At 41.3% G+C, this 18311-nt stretch overlaps 1 protein-coding gene across 2 annotated transcripts in view; it reads left to right on the top strand.

The window, feature by feature from the left end:
• LOC138187478 (protein artichoke) overlaps positions 1-18311 on the top strand; it is an 89213-nt gene that overhangs the window by 22439 nt on the left and 48463 nt on the right. Inside the window, exon 1 of one of the 2 annotated variants that reach the window (XM_069128310.1) lies at positions 10365-11296. The exons of the other annotated variant lie outside the window; for it this stretch is intronic. The gene's annotated coding sequence lies outside the window, so the exon portion shown is untranslated. Of the gene's footprint in view, positions 1-10364; positions 11297-18311 lie in introns of those variants that run through there. 2 annotated transcript variants of the gene reach the window in all.

Here is an 18311-nt window from a genome sequence, read left to right as displayed (position 1 = left end):
AACGACCAATATTGGATTCTAATCATGTATAGACTAACAGTTCCGTTTCGTAAACGAACAATTAAATAGAAAATATATAACGTATAATACTAAGACACGGATTATAAAACTCTTACAATTAATGTAACTTTAAAAAGAGAACAACTGTAATAATGACGAATGTAAACACGATGGGCCTCGTTCAACTTGCGCACGCTAACTGACCGACCAAAAAATTCTCAAAAACTATCTACGTCCATCGAAAAAGCTCGGTGAATATTACTTTAAAATTATTGGGAGTAATATAGATCAAATAACTTTATCAAATAAGATTGATACTTATGTCCCAAGATACTAGAGTACGTACTAGAAGAAATACTATATTTTCTCTACTGGAAACATCAGAGCAAGACATAATAATAATAATCGCTGAATCCTTGAATTATTCAAGCTTGTAATGCGGAATAGTAGCTCATCTGTCAAATGATAAAGTAAGATAAAGTAAAATATAAATGTAATAGTAATAATAATAGTAATAATAATAACAATAAATATCATGCGTTGGCATACTCAGACTATTAGATACAGCTAGCCAAACTTTCTCGTATTCTCACACAATGAAACCCGAAATAGAGCGTAGTTAATCCATCCGTCAACCAAGTCGACGAAATATCTTCTCTAAGCTACCCACATCGCCCGTCCTCGACAGACGCCGACCAAGCCATGCACGGATGAAATTCGAGGATGATTTGGATCGCGTGTAATCGTCCACAAGGTCGCAGGCGACTCGTTTCTATTGGCGTCACGGTGCTAACGAGCAATTACAGCGAGTCCAGGCTCATGGAGGGCAGCTCAATTTTGCAGGCGCATCGATCGGATTGTGCAACAAGTTTTCAACGACGAGAAAGAGAATCGATCGAAGGCTCGACTCTGTCTCTTCGCCCTTCTAGTCGTTCGTATCGATGAGAAAGCTCGGATTTGCAGCGGGGCATAAATCCGAGCTTAAACGACGCTCACCGCCATTTATAAAGCGGTTGCTCTGTCGCCTCGAAGTGCCTGCGCGTCGATTAATGGAATTCCTCGGCGACGTAGCGATCGTTCGTGCGAATAAATTCACGAAGGGTCGCCGGAGATCTCTCAGGGAAAAGCGGAGGAGGCCCTTTGCCCTTCGTCGCCACCCCGGCTGATCGTTAATGGGACTCTGACGGAAATTGATTCGCCGAGTAACGGTGAATGCGACGTTTAGCTACGCGCATCCTTCGATACTCGAGAATTCTCGATACAATAAGACTTGTCTGTGCGGCGAGCTCACGAAGACGGCTTTAGGAACGGCGGAGCTAATCAAATCCTGAATCTGTAGACGTTAGGGTTGCGACGAGCCGTGAAGCATAGTGTATAGCTCCGGAAAATATTTTGATATTTATCATAGAAAACTTTCAGATGTATCGTGTGCGTTACATGAAACGTTTCTAAATTTCATTGCCACTGTGATTATGTGAAGGTTTATGTAGTTTGAAAGCAATCTGAAAATGTGTATAGAAGCTACAAGATATTTAGCGATATATAAATTTATCGAGTCTCGTAATGATACCATTACATTTCAAAATGTTTCATATAACTTACATGATATATTCATGAACTGTTTCTACCACTGTTCGAATATTTCACGAGAGACATTTACTCTATCTTTGAAATTAGTTCATTTAGCAGAGAGTTTCAAGACGTTTGTTCTTTTCTTACGGGTAGATGATTTGTCGAGGTTTTTATGCTTATGAATTGAATAAGGACTTTCTGCAAAGAAGTAAGACAAATAGAGAGTGTCCGTAGGTAAACACCTAGTGGATCAAAGCAACTTCTGCTCAGGATTTGTGGTATAGATAGTAGGCTTAGGCAGAGGCTATTTGTTGGCGGTCTGGAAAGGCTCAATTGATTGGGGTAGTTGTCCGGCAAACAAATCCCTATCCAATCCACTTTCTGCTCTGTATCTGTTTCTAGGAGTTTCGAACGCTATTTGTACAGATGTAACGCGGATCCTATCAGCCATTTCTGCAAAAGAAAAATTAGTTAATATGGAATCGTCACGACTTCAATTTAGGGGTTGCAAATGGCCAATTTTGTTATGGAGACTGGATCTGTCGTTGAAATGAGACTTTTATCAGATTTATCATCGCCCCTCGTTGTTAACCGAGTTTTGACTGTATCGCGGCTTCTTAAACGGATTTGTTAGGACCCTGACGGTGATTCGAAATTGGTTCACGAAACGGTTGAACCACGAGAAAGCAATCCCTAGCGTAGGGGTGCTAAGTAGGAAAGCAATTTTGCATTCCAAGATAGAGTGTGCCGGAGTGAAATTGGGAAATCGGCTGGTTTGCATCGCTAATTAATTCTTACTACACTATTCGCTGAACTTGCGAAACTTCGATAATCCTGTAGCTGGTTGTTCATCGTACACGTTCTCTTACGCGGATTAACAATCGGAAACAAATTTATTACGACCTGATACTTTAATTCCTCTTTTATTAGGTTGTGATATATAAAGTGCCGCGATATTCGAAAATCGTTCATTCAGATTACACGAAGAAGTTGCTACTTGAATTAATAAAGGATTATTTTAATAAAACACGAACATGATACTGCTTTCAATTTCATTGAAATACCCGCTAATCCGTCTTGATCTTTATCATCGTTTGTAAATCAAGGCACGTTCCCCGAACGCAACAATATCAAGAGGGTTTCTCGCAGAAAGAAAGACATTTGTAAGAGGGCAAGTAGCTGCAAACGATGGTGAAGCGTAGATCGCGCAAATGGACGAAATGAGGCCGTGGAAAAGGAGTTAAGAGACCAGCTGGCAAAAAGTCTGGAAGACGGCGAAGCCAAATTTCTTGCTCGACCGCAGCAAAGACAGCCGACGTCGAGGCTAAAGAGAGCGAAACTCCTCTCGCAATTAGCAACGCCCGGCGTATACCGATAAAGTCAATTAACCTATCGAGTTAATGAAATACCCACTGACGATTAGCCCTCGTTTCCTTGCGACGAGCATCGCGCTCGGTGATAAGGGGATATACGTGACTCAAATTCTCCATTGTGGCCGACGTTATATCTTCGTATCCAAGGAATTAAAATGTTCACCGCGCTTGCAGGCGCTTTTACACGCTTTCCCGCCTATCTCTCGTTTTAATGGACGATTCGTGTGCCTCTGGTAATTAACAAGGATAAAGACACAAGTGTGTGTCGCCAAAGTTTCACAGATATTTCGAATGTTACATGATTTAATATACATATAGAATATTTAGTGTACGTTACGTGTGCGAATTAATTGATCTTCTCCTTTGTACATCACATAAATTACTGGCGGTACACGTAAAAGAGACCGAACTATCGTGATTGGAAAATTGAATTTACTACGGTTAATGCATTTCTTAGAGACTTTGCGCAACCCAGAAGAGTTGCCCGAGTGTTCGGCAGTGAAACGATTAAAACTCGGCGAAGTATTCAAGTAATTACAGAGCAAAATCGGTATCGAACCGCGTGCTGCCGCAGAAGGTTAATTGCTTTCGGTATTTTGCGCCCATAAAGCCCTCGCAGACAGACAGGATACCTTCTTGTGTGTACGTTCAGCCGTCGAAACTTCCAGTTTCCCTGCGGAAACTTCTTAAAAGCAGTATCGAGATGCGCAACGTTCGGCTGACGTTTAAGCAATTAACCGCTAATTACTCAGTCATTCATCGCACTTCCATCCTGTCGAGTTCGCAGAACTCCGACCTGACGCGTTCAAAGCAAACAACATCTGACATATCCAGAGTAGAACGAGTCCAGTGATTCAATTTACACTCTCGACCATAAGTCATGGATCACTTGTCAATCTTAGACATAAGCTTTGATCAAATTTTCAAAGCATAGTCCTATTTCATTAATTTTCATTTTTTCATTAATCCGTCAAGGACCGGATAGCGCTTCATCGTTATGTTATAACCATTTTAATTTCTGTAAATTTCATACAATTCTAATACCATCTATACGAAACAAATAATGATAAGAGAAATATTAAACGAATCTGTAAAATTTCATATCACAGTCACGATATTAGAGAAGCAAAATTCGATAATACAAGATAATTTAAAAAAAAATTGCAAATGAAACGTTTCGGTAACACAACGTTGATCTCTAGTGGGTCGTCAATAAATAAATAAATGATACATAAATCTGTCCGGAGGAAAATCGAATCGTCAATTGCAAATCACCAACCGGCCAACGATCGATCGTTCTAACGACCTGTGTGCGATCTCCATTCTATCAACGACACACCGTAAAGTTCCAAAGAGTAGTCCAGGCGGACTAAACGAAGCGGTCCATTCTGATCGGTCGTTCTCTGGTTTTGCGCGTCAAAAATAAAACGTCGCTTCCACCGTCAGTGACGATCTCCTCTCCCTTCCGTCGTCTATCGTCCTTTATGGGAAACCACGAATAGCTCGTAAGTTCGCTCGAGACCTCTCTTCTATGAATATCTCTCCGGGCGAGACAACGCGATATGCTTGCACAGAGAGGAACAGAGAAAGAAAGAGAGAGAGAGAGGGAAAGAGGGGAACGGGGAAACAGAGAGGGCGAAAGAGAGAAGGTGCAGCAGCCCTGCCGCAGACTCGGTGACGTGCCCGAGGGCACTGCACTCCACCGTCTTTCGACCAATATTGTGACACGCTTCGGATTTTCCGTGGCTTTATCACAACTTCCTTACCTCACAGAGTTCCCTGTTCATCTGTCATCATCAATGACACGACTTCGAGTGGATCGATCAACTTTTAACTTCTTGCCTCGTTTAATTTGTGATTTGTGGTGTGGTAAATTCATAGAAATTCTTAGACGTTAAAACAAGTAGTTACATTCACTTCTGGGTTAGATTCGTGTTTTTTAGCTTTGTGATTCAAGAAAATATTTGCACATTTACCACATGGATAACTATTATGGATACAATATGTTTTTTATGGGTAGACCGAGACTTGTTATGCACTTATGAAGAATTTGAATACGTGGAAAGCGTTTAGCGAATACATGTTTACAAAATGTCCAAAGGTAAACTTCTGATAGTGATATAATATTTATTTCTAGAATGCGAAACAAATATCCATTTAGGTTTCGTTTGTATTTACACAAATTCATAAAATGTTGCGTATAGAAAAATTTATAAAAATTAGGCGACTGCGATAAATCTCTTGTACGAAATGTTGCTACAAATGATCCAATATCTTCTTAAGCTACTCGTGTTTCGTACACGTTAAAAACAGTACGTTAATCCACTTCTAAAAGCGTCAACAAAATTTGGAGTATAACTGATTCAGATTTTATGACAGAACGAGAGAAACATTGAACAACGTAATAGAATAGCTATATTAATTTTGATGATTGAGCGACGACGTAGTTTGTCATAGTGTTGATAAAAAATCAAACTTTTTGACAATTATTACCGCGAAAAAATAATGCCTGCAATAAAGAAAGACCGTCACTCCGGGGAAAATAAATGACCCGTCGCTCGATGAAAATTGTAATTCGAATAAACCAACGGTGTACAGGAATAATGACACGCAAAATAACACGCTTGTCACGCTCGGGGATTGTCCAGTGCGTTCGCAAAAGCGCACAATGCCTCTCTGTTGGCATCACGGCTAACGTCAGCCGTGTCAAAGCACGCAGATCTAATCATATTCATTATCGAGTTGTAACGCCGCTCTAATTGATTGCAATGACATGTTTCTTTTATTACTGGCTTGAATTAATGCGCCACGCTTTGAAATCCTATATTTTATTCGTACGCATTAACGCGGTATGAATGTCGTCGTGTGACTACTCGCTGCTTCCATCGAATAATTCGATTCGCGAATGAACGTGTAACGCAAATCGAGAGAAAAATTAAAGGATGCTTTTCGATCTATAAAGCATTTCGGTTGGAACGAAAATAATAATGAAGGCAGAATACCGTGTACGCGTGCAAATCGGCTTTTTAATTTTGAATGATTAAACGAAGCTATTTATGGTTGTAATCCGGGAATTTTTATTTCCAAATATCCTCCTGCTTTATTTTGCGAATCGATGCAATATGTATCGTAATATCGTTCTGTAAGTAACGTCGTTTTTTACTTTGCAGTATGGAGTTTTGATTATAAAATAAAATCAAATTGTGGCTACTAAAAGCAACTAAAACGATTGCAAATAGAATTAATATAAACTGAACGACACTAGTAAATGGCAAAAGAATTTTGTTCTATCGCGACCAAGTTTTGTATAACACGCTTCATATATTCATAAAACGTATCAACAAGTGTTCGAACAATTTCGTGAGTTGTTGTACGTCGTGGATTCAACGTGGCCGTAAACCTTACGAGAGGCTATATCACAGGGTCTGCGTGGAATATATTGCGTTAGCAAACCACGAATTCGACCTGTTAGCCGCACACAGTTAGGAGACAGGCTGGCCCGTCGTATACACGTCCGGCGTCTACACCTCTGGCTCTCAACGTGATGCGTCAGACGACTGAAAAGCAGACGTTTATATAACGAGGCAACTTTATGAAAAGCTAACTGTAACTCTGTCGCGAGTTCGTCGTCGGCCTCCTTTAGCTCTGTTTCACAGGACCGGCTGAAAGTGCCGTGACTTCTTCCAGTCTCCTTACTAATCAACTCCCTCGGCTAAACTCTCTGCTCGTCTTCGTCCCTCCGTCACTGTCACCGCGCTTTTCTGTCTATTCGCGGGAAAGGGAACTCGTTCATTGTTCTCGAGGGCAATTAAGATTTAAGTTATAGCGAAGACGCGTTCTCGCTTATCGTTACCGAACGTTTCGAGGGGAAGAGTCCCGCGTCCAGCGTTTCCTCGAACGACTTTAAACGGAGGGCTTAAAACGTGAGAAAAACGTGAAGCATCTGTTCGAGCGCTTCTCGAGAGGATATCGAGGGAGTTTACGAGTCTGTTAAACTCGTTAGAAACGGTGTCGAAACTCGAGCACGCTCTTTATACCCGATCAACGTGAGCATGACGCGAAATAAAGTGACAAGCGCGCAACCACTGTCGCAGATCATAATTACATAATAATTACATAATAATTACACAATGTTCAATATCGCAGCGTGATTTTCGTTATTTTAATGGTTACCGGCTGTAATTAATAATTATCATGTAAATATCCAATTGACGATCGTATCGATTTATCAGTCAACTCATTCAAGTGCGTTATTATTTCGCGTTTCCAAACAATACTTCACAATACTAAATTACAATAATTTGCTCTTGCAATTAACATACCATCGACGTCGGCCCTTCGTTCAGTCAGCTTATATTTTCACCTGTTAATTACTGTGATTTTAATTCGTTTCGATTCGACCAGCCTCGATGTTGCTCGCGATGTTTCCTTTGATAATTAACCCATATCCTATTTCGTATCATCTATCGTTCATTATCACAGACCGCTTTAATGTTTGCCGTCATCTCGATTCATTTACTCCTCACGAGCGGAACGAAATTTCTCCATAATTGAGACAGAGAGCAGAGCAAGAGAAGAATGGGGCAGCGCGGGCGCGCGAACCAGAATGGTAAGAGAACGGGGGCGCAATCTCTATACCCCAACTTTGAATCGTGCCCGAAATTCCTTGCCAACGGGAAATATCACCGGGGTCAGGAATTATTCTGATGCGGTATTAAACGAGAAATCCTAAGATCACGGGATTAAGCCGGGCAAAATTCGGGCGTTGAAATAATGTCGTCGCGTGACACATGCGCCATGCTCGGTCGCTGTCTTCGAATTATGAAATTGTGAAATTCGAAACGTTTCTTGAATTTCCGACGAGAGAGCCACGCTTGTTCATAGTGCCGTGAAATTAGCTACAACTAACAAACGACATACCATGCAACATCGTCGTTCGTTCCTATGTATTATCCTGAACTGTGTTAAGATTCACGGAGCAGAATAATCGACGGGCTTGGCATCAAAATTGGGAGAGCGGTCAGAGAGCGACAGAGACACGGAACGAGGTGAATCCGGATTGGCGGCGACACGAAATGCCACTCAGAAGTCAGGCGACGGGTCGGTGAGTGTCAAGACACTCCCCTTGAAAAGAGACGTCACAATAAAGTCCGGTGAAAGGGAGCAGAGTCCGGTGAAAGGGAGCAGAGTCCGATTCCAGCGGGTTGGCTTGGAAGAGAAGAAAACGTGCCCCTGCCCCCATCGTGAAAAGGCCGGAAGCGAGGTCGCATCCGACTTTTTGTCGCTCGGTCTCGCGAGGAGACTCGTTAATACCTGGCCTCGGTGTTTCAGGCGTATCAAGCGCGTGATTTGTGCGACATCGCTAAGTCCGCCCTTTTGATGTCTCGCCTCCCGATGATAAGCAGAAAAAGGAGAGGTGTATGCACGCGCGGTATGTCGAGCCTCGCTGCGTCGCATTTAGGTCGAAGCGACGCGACACCTCGGGGCGACATCACAGCGAGAAAAGACTCGTTCCTTACTCTCCTCGTTAGCGGCGTCGGATTATTAAAGATTCATTATTCTTACAAAGGCATTGACCGCCGATATCCCCTTGGAAATAAGCTTCGTTATCGAACAGAAACTTGGATCTTATGAGAAGAACGGCGTGTATCGAACTTGGTATCTTCGGTGTTCCGAACGCTCTTAACGTTTCCCTGATACATAATACGAAAGCCTGGAGAATCGATGAAAAGCTTGGAATCAGTAGTAGGGAAGGTTCGATAAACGTACACGCAACAAAAGCTTTTCCATACTTTCCAGAGTCCTTCTGGCCGCTTATCGCATGTACCACGCGCAAACGATCTCCGAGAGGCATTTCCTCGCGAGATAATGCGGGAGTGGTCGATGAACAGATGAAAGGGAACCGGAGGGTTTGCCCCAGACAAAGCTGGCCGCGAAGCTAGAGGGGACTTAATGCGACGTTACTTTGTTTCATAAGTGTCCCCCATATCTGTCGGTCCCGAGTTAGGTAACTATTACTCGTATTTACCCGTCGTGAGTGTTTCCCCTTTCCCTCGTATCTTGGTTATGCTTCGACATACGATCGCCAATGGTGCCGTTCGTGGCCGCAGGCCATTGTGAAACGCCGTCCCTCGTGTCACTTGTAACCCCTTTGTTCGAAGAACTTGGCTTTTGTCCATACTCACCAATTCCTATCCTATTTGCCTCATCTTGAAATTCATTTTCGAAAACGCTTGACGGATTACTTTGTTCTAAAAATCCATCGATACTGACGAAACGAGATTAGGTGGTAATTTTTCAACTGCGTGGAAATTTGTTACAGCTACTATTATCAATTCTGACAAGAGAATTTGTCGGACACATACCTCTGTGTTACGACGTTAATAACTTTTCAAACTTTTCTCTCGTATAATTTTCATTCGGAATAGCTGTCTTTTGTAGAGCAAATTAAATGTTCTTTTTTACAGAGTAGATGTTGAAGCCTCCGTTGATTATTATTATTCGCTACTACGTTCAGTTTCCGAGAAATTTCCAATGTAAGATCGTTTAACGTTACGATATTGTAAAATATCTCCGTGCGATATTACACGAACGCATCAACGAACGCGTGTTTCGTCGAGGAAAATCGTGTTAATGGCGACACGAATCAACGGAGCGAGAGAAATAAATTCAATTAAAAAGCTGAGAAATCATTATTTCTTTCTTCTTTTTATTTATCTTACTTCGACAAAGAGCTACGAACGAAAGGGAAAAAATACTACCCGTCCTTGTCGCGAAACTAGCTATTTCTCGAAACTTTAAGACGCTCCAGAGGCGATCGCATTAAGTCGTCTGCCACTTTATCGGAATTAAATTAGCCGAAGCTAGCTCTCTTTTTCACGAAAGAAACGACGACGATGCGAAAAGATGTTTTCATTGCGAAAAATTCGTTCCCGTGTCTCGTATATCCACTCGCGATTTTATCACCCTCTCGTAGTTTTGCACACGCTCTTGATTTGTCTTCTGCAATTTCAAGTGCAACCGATGATTCGAATGCGAAAAAATACATATTTTCCTTCAATTTCCACCTGGATTCAGCGGAGAAAACTTTGTTGTTGTTTCTTAATTGAATTCTGAAGTTCTCGAATCTAATTTAACTTGGTCGTCGGCAACGAAAATGGTAGCGGAATCGTAGGAATTGTTGATAAAATAGCTGGTATTGTTGCGCGGCGAGCACGTCTCCTCAAAATAACTCTCTTCCTTACCTATTTTTTAATTAACGTATTGTTCCAGATATCTAGATGCAGCTAAACATGAATATCGACGAGCTCGAACAAAACGAGCAGAGACACTGGAAATCCCGGGACAGCATCGTTAGCTTGGTAACTGGAAACCGCGAAAAGTCTGCTCAGACTCGCAGACACTGCGCTCCTCCGTCCGGAATTTGCAGATTCGTCGATACGTTGGCTTTGCATGATCAAATATCGTAATGAAGTGGCGAAAGCAGCTCAGCGCGTCAGCTCGTAAATGCGAATCAAAGCTGACGGTGCTTCGCGTGTGTATGTACGCAGGACATGCTGGTTGAAACTACATCTGGCACAAAATCATCAGAATTTCACCAACAACATTGCAACGTTCTCTCGTGCTCGATCGAATGGAACGGTATCCCGTGTTTGGAAAGTCGTACGTGCGTGTAATGAAAAACGACGATATAATATCAGAAATAACGTTATCGCAAGCCGTTCAACGGCGCGTGTGGATTAGTGAATAAAATCATATCAATACTTCGTTACAGCACTTCCATTAATAACGCTCGAGTATCACTCGAAAATTCGAAGGAAAAAAGGCAGAACGTCCATCATCTCTTCCTCCGAAGCGATATAAACGGGTTATTGGTCCGAAGCTGTTCACGAACCGATCGTCTCGAGGAACTAATTATTTCTGATTTTGATGCTACGTGATTTCCGTGGAAATTGGCTGCTGGAGTACTTAACTCTCGCACTCATCAGATATCACGCGTGTTCTATTAACATATGCCTTGCAAGAGAGCTCATAGCCCGTCATTCAGCCCATTGGATAGCTACAGAGGCAGAAAGAAACGAAGAAGCCCGAATGGATAGAGAAAGAAAGGGCTCTTTGTACTTAACAGCGAGAGCTTCATGCCTTCGCCAATCTCCAACGATACAAAAACTTAATGCTCGCGAGCTTCCTGCTTGGTCGTCGCAGTTTTTCTAACTGGACGGACCTGATCGACCTTTTCTCTTCTCGTCGCCTCGTTCCATCGTGCGTTCGCTCTAGAAGAGAGGACAAAGTGATCTCGAATTAATGGAACACCCTTTGTGTCGGGCTGCGTCGCGCGGAAACAAAAATAGGTAGTGTTTAATTGAAAAATACGCTATTATTCGGTAAAGACTTAGGGAAAGAGAGAGAGCAACCATTGTCATTTGCATTTTCACCGTTTCGTCACGCTTTTTCTTCAATTTTTGTCGACGCGGCGAACGCTAGCCGCAACGTCCCGAGGCTCGTCACACGTTTTCCCTGCCAGCTACCGCGATTTTCAAAGCGCTTTTTGATGAACTTGTGATTGGAAAAAGCGTATTTCTACCTCACTTGTCACTTACTCGAAGTGCTTTTTTCTTCCCCTCCCTTATTTTCCAATTCTAGCTCTTTTAAAGTATTTTTTCCATGAAATATTTTTAATTGTACTCTTGGCACCTTTCTCTAGCGAGATACAGTAGAACTCCGTTTATATAAATCTGCGGGAGACAAACAGACTCATAGTGGAAGCAGGCAACCTGCAAAGTTTAACTAACTCTGACACAGAATATATATTTTGAGATAACAAGGAAGATTGTGAATCATAAACTTCAATTAATCAGGCACTAATTACAAGTAACATTTCGTCCGTGTAAATAAAGTTCTACTCTGTTCGAAAAGTTTAACATTTCATTCGAATTAAATAAGCCATTCCATTTTAACGTAACTTAAAATGATTACGTGAGGGATTGCAAGTACTTACGATAGTGAAAAAAGGGGGGGGACGGAAAGCATCGTAGCCAGCGCACAGAGGAATAATATCTCGGAAGACATTAATCACGGTGAAAATATTAGTCAAGGAGCCGTTAAGATGCGGCATTGTCTTATTGCAAAAAAGTTTGATAAACGAGCCGGTTTGAAATATCGTCTCTAGGAACGTCATCCGCGAAGATATTTCGTGATACATCACATTATCGCGCCACGATTAAACGTGATTTTCCATGCGAATCGAGCGCTGAAAGGTCTCGCGCGCTATCTTTTTGCCATCTGCGAAATGAACGAGAATTATCATTTTCTTGTTCGGTGATCTTAAAATCGACAAAAGTCGCCTCATGTCCGAAAAAAATTTCCATACGAGTCAGTGGATCGTAGTTAACGTTTAGTGGAAAATTTCAATTGTGGAAATCGGCTGTATGGTCGTACCAGGCATGATTCAGCCTTTTAATGAAATAATGGAGAGGAATAACCCTCTCTCAGCCCGAAATCAGATTGCACAAATTCTCGAGCGCGAGCAGGGGAGATCTGAAGCGCGTCGATCTACTACAACTGCTGTGTAAATTTCCCCTCTCTTTCTCTCCTCCTCTTCTCTTTTCTTCTCTCTCTCTCTCTCTCTCTCTCTCTGTCTCTCTGTCCTTGGATTCTGTCGGGGATCCTCTATTCCCGGATATAAATTATCGTCCTCCATCGGACGGGATACTGGTTTATAGGCTGGGGACCGAGCACACGCACATAGCGCATACTGGGGAATTATTTTAATGCGAGGGACTGGTCAATGCGTTTTAATGTCACTTGACAAAAAATCAGACCATCGACCAATCGAAAAATCGAACATCACACGGGCATTCTATAATAGACTTTACGTATACTCGGGTTTTTGTATCGTTTGATTACTTCTCTGCATTATTACGAAGAGGAGATGGAAGAGGAACGAGCATCAAAGAAAGTCGGAGCTGAATAGTTCGGCGCCTCGATAGAAAAATAAACCGTAAGAAACTTTTTCCTCTCGCGTCGTTCGATTTTTAGTAGCACCAGTCAAACAGCGCCTTAGAAGCAACTACTCCTTTGACCTGATTCGATTTTTTCGCAATCCGTGTCACGAGCAATTTCTGTGAAATTTGTTTCTTCATCTTGCACAAATTTTCTGTGTTGCGACGCTACGAAGACAATTTTGACGATATTTCCATCCTGCTCTTCGCAAAATGTATTATTTCTCCTTGTTTCAGCGAGAAATATCAATGGGGCGGGAAAAAAGAGAGGAGAAACGCGAGAACAGATGAGACGTAATTATCCGAGTTATTCTGTTCTAACTAAGAATCATATTTACGAACATTTTTACGAACGAATCGATGATTAGAGGAAACGCAAATCATCTTTCGTTTCCTTCGTTCTGTCATAAAAGCGACCTGCTTTTACTTTGCTGTAAACGCAGCAGTTTTTAAGAAGACAACCTTATTTCCTTGTAAAATCTATCTCTACGAGCACTCGCCGGAAATGCAGACGGGAATTTCTCTAGAGAGGATGTTCCTCCACCCATAAATTTTATGCAAAATTGGTTTGCTTGTTCTATGTCTGTGAGACAAAACGTCAACGAAATAAAACTTGCACGTATCAGCACAGCCGTTCATCATACACGACATTTTTATCTTCGAACAAAAGGGACCATAGAAATTCTTCGATAATCTTTCCAGGATATATCTATGTTATCCCGTGGTAATGGTATTTCATAGAAAAATCCTTCTTCGAGGTGTATTAAAGAAATGGAAAATCTTTCAAACGCATAGTGAGAATTTTTAGTACTCTCGGTCACATTGGTTACATTTGCCTGACATTTCAATTTGAAGAACATGTTTTAAGTTGTATATTCTTCAATTTACATTCTCGTATTTTGCTTATATATTGTACTTATTATATACTTGAAGAAACATTCAAATATATTGTATACAGCTCTTGAATGATTAATCGTACCAACTTTGTTCTTCAGAAAATGATCTATTTAGTTAATCCTTATCATCTTGGAAACACTCTCTATGGCGTGTACTATGGTTGGACTGTGAATTTTTATAGAAATTCATATTCACACGATCATAACGCTAAACCACTGGAACATGAATAGAAATTTCTTTCACCCTCGAAATATTATTATTTCGAGTACATATTTTACTACGGATACTTTGTATGCTTTTTTGCACATTATGTACATTTTCACATTTTCACATTTTCACATTTTTCCTTATTTAAATTCTCAACAAACGTACAATAAACATCCGCAGTTTAATTATACTAATTTCCTTCGAACTCCATGTATAACAATATGACGAGTTTACCCCGCAAATAAAAAAATATAAATATTCGCAACGTAGACAGGTGTGACCACTCCTCTTTAAATAACAATTTATCGTATGATTTTGTTGATTCTGATCCGTGTTTAAAAGGGTTGATTACACGCTCTATTCGTCGCAGAGAACTGTCTGCCGACGTAAATCGAATGAAAAAAACGAGACGCATGTGGTATACATAAAATATAATATTCAGCGAACTCGGAATTATGCAAAAGTTGTTTTAACGTGTTACAAATGGGAGAGAGAGAGAGAGAGAGAGAGAAAACTCGTGGCGTGCCACAACGAAATAAACGGAACAAGTGCGGACATTATTCTCAGTGACGCGGCAACGTTTCAATTAGTCTGCATCGGAAAATTTCCTCGTTATAAATTAGCAAATTAATCGATGGCAGAAGGCACGCCATTCACCTTTCTCTCTGCGACGCCAATTTAAAACTGCGTTTAATTAAGTTAACACCGCGATTCGCGGACCGGTTCACGTCGTCGAGCCAAGCTTTTAACGTCCGTTTCCTTTCTTGCACGTGAAATGAAACGACATCGCGTCCGTGTTCTTCGACATCGATCGCTTTTATTCCAAGGTAAAGATATTTTTTATTGTCTCGCGATCGTTATTGAAACGATTTCTTTCTGCTTCTCCTTGAAAGGCATCCGTCGAACAATGCTAGAATAATGAAGCCGGAATCCTTTCTTATTTAGTCGATAAAAGAATCTGCAGTTTCTTTTTGTTGCTCTCCGCTCTTAAATTCAAACGCAGTGACTTCAGCAGCTTCCATCAAAGTTTTCAGAATTCGTTAAACCTTCCAGAAAGTTTATAACCGCTTTTCAGACAGTCAGAAATATATAAAAAATAAAAATCTTCGTGTTTCATATTTACACCCCGATCAAAAACGTTAGGACACTTACAGGGAATAAGATAAACCACAAAAAATTCTCGAAACTCGTTAAAACATCTGCAATTGCTATATTTCGTTTAAAACCTTGTGATATAAAGAATGTTATAAAAAGTTTCACTAATTATCACAGTTTTCGTACATTTTCCTTTACGTATTCTGAAACATTGTTTTAGACAAATATATTAGTTCGACTCAATTCGCACGTTCTATACGGAATCAGTAAGTGCCCTAATACTTACTAACGACGGTGTACGTTACTTAAACCGTTCGTTTTAACGAGAATTGAAAACGCTATCGAAAACGAGAGACGTGACCGTTATTATACTTACCGCGATAACAATCGCCGTGGGAAAACGGTTCGCCCTCCGAGGCATTACATAAATCTGCATGCTTCTGATCGAACCGTTATTCTCGGGATAAAGGCAGCAAGTTCTCGCAACGGGTTTCGATACGCTGAACACTGCAATCATCCGGTATTGTGTGTTATTTTATAGGAACACGTTCGCGTTACGTGTTCCTCCCACCGTGATAGCTTTTCCCCGAAAGGCGTCGAACGTGCGATCAGAGCGTGTTCAGTTGGTTAATCGCGACGAACGATGGCGAATGGAAACCGAGCTTTTCAGCCTGTCGGCGTTAAGGGCTGCGTTTCTGCTTCATTACTGAATTTCACGCGAGAGGACACAATGAAGTAAAAATACAACGAAGGGAGCTACGGGTGCTGCATGAATGTAAATCGATGAAGAGAAATCTTGCAAGCTCCAAATGAAAAAAGAAGGAAAAGACGAAGAAAAAGGAAAGAGAGAAGAAGTTCATTGAAAAAAAATCTCCAAGTCATCGACGAAGAATGAAATTCTGCTGAGAGGTTGGAAAGGAAACGCGACTTTTCATACATTTCGCGAAAGTCACAACGTGATTAAAACGTTCAATTGAAATCGAACGTTTTTCAGCAGAAAAGCGAAGGAAACGTTCTTGACGCTTGATTACCAAACAAATGGGTTTTCTTTCTTTGATCCTGGAATTATTTCCATCTGGCAGGCTAACTGGTGTACGTCGTAATGGCGTTCAGAAACGATAAACAAACAAAAACGCAAATTCCCATGGCGCTTATTAATTATAAAATACCATGTACAATGAGAAACTTCGTACAGAAGTTTTCTCGTTGTTTGGACGCTAGGAAAAACCGGTTGCACTGCACTAATTAATTTCACTCGCTCCCTATCTCTCTCTTTCTCTTTCTCCCTCTCTCCCTTGTCATTATTTCCGTAGAGAAATTAAAGAGTGCCGATTTCTCGGACGTTTTGTCAGGAACGCCGGCAACAATCGGCCCCCTTCGATAAATTTTTAGCCAGTGGAAAAATGGCCGCGCGGAGAAGCTTTGTTGGTAATTGTTCTATTATATCGCACCACCATCATGAACTGCAAAATTTCGGCGCTGTCGTCGTTTGTCTTTCCGAGAACGATTATACACAACGAAGTTACAAATTTCCTTTCATTCATCGTGTCACTGCGCTATGCTTGAGACGATTTGAAAATTGCAGTGGAGAAGTATGAAAAACACAATTTTGTTGATTTCTTTAAATTCCATGTTATTTAATAGTCAAAAAGGGAGTAGTTATCGCTTGCCTTAAAAAGAGAAACGACCTATTCTCAACCCACAAATACAAAATTTTTTGCCATGGGAAACTATTTCACATAGTGTTATGTAAGAGCTATCGTATGAGAATCAATACCTTTCGAAAGAGCTAAGAAATCAATATTTTTGATGTACATACGTTTCAAAAAGAACTCCACAACCAAATTCGATAAAAATCCAATTTTGGTAATATGTGACTGGTTGACAAGGTATTGGATTTTAAAATGAAAAACAGAAAACTGTCACATAACGTGTCTTTTTCGTATGATTCACATTTACTTGCAAAGAACGCATTCTTCGTCGTATAAGAATGGGTGTTAGAATGGGTGTACGAAGACACGAAAATGGCACAATGGCAGCTGGCAGGCCGTGTCGCTGATCAGTCGACAACCGCGATGGCATTAACGACAGCCTGAAGGCGTTCGCGTTTTCGCCTGGCCTCATCCAAAGGCGCGGAAAGCATTGAATCGACTGTCATAACCATTCGCGATTTCTATACGTGGATAGATATGTGAGCGCGATGAAAGAGAGCTTTGAGAGGGGGTTCGCCCAACTTATCGCCGCGAAGAAAGCGACGCAGCCGTGAGAGACGGGCACACACGCTTCAAAATCCACGGTAAATATGCGCGACAAACGTTTCTCTTACGGAAAAGGGAACCTTTGACGCTCGTATTCGGAGCGTACGGGGCGGAAATTCTCACGTGGGAAAGCTCGACGTAGTCTGATTGCACGCCAGAAAACTTCTGTCAGGGACAGGTCTTCCAGATATTTTTCAAATAAACAGGTCTCCTTGGTTTACAATTTAAACTTGGTAAATACTCTGAATTGACACAGCACGTTTTAAATAATTTGGTCAAACTGCGTTTGGCAATGCGATAATATCGTTGAAATTTTCCTTGGATAAAGAGAAATTTTGAATTCTGACTGTTCAATATACGCGAGAAGAATGCTGATCGGTTTGCAATTTTTCCGTCCTGAATCACGTTTCGTAACGCGAAACGTCGTAGAAAATGCCAGAGAAACGAGTGCGGTTTTAACAACGAGCAATTCGCCAAGCTGTGCGAATCCACAAAGAGAAAGAGCTTCCGCCAGTTCCACGTACTTGCAGTCACGACTTTCGGAATCTGATAAATCATCTTTTCGTTCGTCTTAGACAGTCTGTTAAAAAATGTCTCAAGTGCTTAGCATATCATTTATAATGGAATAGCAATTTTGGGGATTTGATAGTCAATGAGTAACGCCATTTTGTCGAAGCATAAAATTGCGAAAATTTCATGGTCGACGAGTGCGATGAGATAAAACAAAAAAGGACTCGAAGCGCGAAAAAATAGTGGGTGGCGAGACTGTCGTCACGGTTAGGCGAGATATCCCAGATGAGGAGTGGCGGAAAATCTCACAGACATGCCAAAGAGAGCTGTCCACGCTATTTATCCAATTTCAAACGGCACAGGTGGTGCGCAGCTTAGCAGCGGCTCCCAAATGTGAC

Source organism: Bombus flavifrons, chromosome 15, assembly GCF_040668555.2.
Source record: "Bombus flavifrons isolate JBK064 chromosome 15, iyBomFlav1_principal, whole genome shotgun sequence".
Taxonomy (NCBI): domain Eukaryota; kingdom Metazoa; phylum Arthropoda; class Insecta; order Hymenoptera; family Apidae; genus Bombus; species Bombus flavifrons.
Note: the sequence above shows the minus strand (reverse complement) of the source record. Positions and strands in the feature narration are given on the sequence as shown.